The sequence below is a fragment of the Tiliqua scincoides genome, chromosome 1 (assembly GCF_035046505.1).
Source record: "Tiliqua scincoides isolate rTilSci1 chromosome 1, rTilSci1.hap2, whole genome shotgun sequence".
Classification (NCBI taxonomy): domain Eukaryota; kingdom Metazoa; phylum Chordata; class Lepidosauria; order Squamata; family Scincidae; genus Tiliqua; species Tiliqua scincoides.
In genome coordinates this window covers 240,030,911-240,032,182 of record NC_089821.1, presented here as the reverse complement: position 1 = coordinate 240,032,182, position 1,272 = coordinate 240,030,911, and the positions used below count along the sequence as shown (strand labels likewise).

General features: G+C 38.8%; 1 pseudogene; it reads right to left on the bottom strand.

Moving 5' to 3' along the window:
- Nucleotides 1-300: 300 nt before the first annotated feature.
- LOC136637844 (5S ribosomal RNA) lies at nucleotides 301-420 on the bottom strand (annotated as a pseudogene).
- Between the last annotated feature and the right edge of the window lie 852 nt (nucleotides 421-1,272).

The following is a 1,272-nucleotide window of genomic DNA, read 5'->3' as shown; positions in this document are numbered from 1 at the left end:
ACGATAGTAAGACAGAAGCAGCTGCTGTGACAAATTTAACCTTCCAAGCTTCCTCAGAAAATATAATTGGTTCTGGAAGGACTTTATAACATTTCTGTTTCGTGTTGTCTTTGCCCTTGCTGGTTTTATTATTCTGTTTATTGCATTGGGTTTTTTAGATGTTTCATTGCATTTGTAACTGGTAAGTAATTTGCCCTTAACACTCGTAAAAGCAGAAGGGTGGGTTATAAGTATTTTTAAATAAATAAATAAATGTGCAGTACTGGTTGGCAACCTTCAGTCTTGAAAGACTATGGTATAAGCCTGCAGCACCCAGTATTCCCAGGCGGTCTCCCATCCAAATACTAACCAGGCCTGACCCTGCTTAGCTTCTGAGATCAGACGAGATTGGGCATGTGCAGGGTAACAGTTGCTGCATGTGCAATACTGTGCATAAGAATAATATGTGATGTCACTGGTCTGGTATAGCATCAGGTTGAAACTTGAGTTGTGAGGTTTCTTCCAAGATGTACTTGGCAAAACCAGGGATTATTGAATGGAATATTACAGAGATGGAATTGGGGCTATGAATTCTGTATATACAAGAGGGGAAGGAAGCAACTCAGGGCGCTGTTGCAGCTGGTAGTGACTGTTGGATCCGAGAGCTTGATGTTCGGTCTGATAGGATTCTGCAGGAATTACAAGGCTTAATACTTTGTAAGCTGTCAATATATGTGATTTTTGTGAGAGCACAAAATGGCAGAATTATCAGGATTTCATGATACAGACTGTAGAGACACAGAGGTATTTGCTCTGAGTCCTTTCTGTTTGAAGGCAGCTTCCTCACTGCCTGTAAGCCACACCCCTCCCCCCAATTCAGAGGCCCTTGAATTCAGGAGTGCTTCCGCAGAAAAGCTATGATCGGAAAAAATCTCCATGCAGCCATGAAAATATTTTCCCATGTTTAAAGAGCCTCTTTGGATTGCAGCCATATCATCAATTGCAACCAACACTGGAAAGCATAATGGACTGTGCTTTACTTGCACACTACAGTTTGACTACACTGAGTTGATTATTAAGGCAGTCCTAAAAAAAAGTTTATTTGATTTGGGTGAAATCCACTTAAGGCAGCTGTCCTGTATTGTGGAATATTTAATTGTGATATTTTTATATTGGAGAACATGCACTACTGAATATATATATATATTTTTTTAAACTATGAAATAATAAATTGCTTGCAGTGAAAAAAATTAGAACTTCACCCATTATAATTCATTTATTTAGTGATACAGT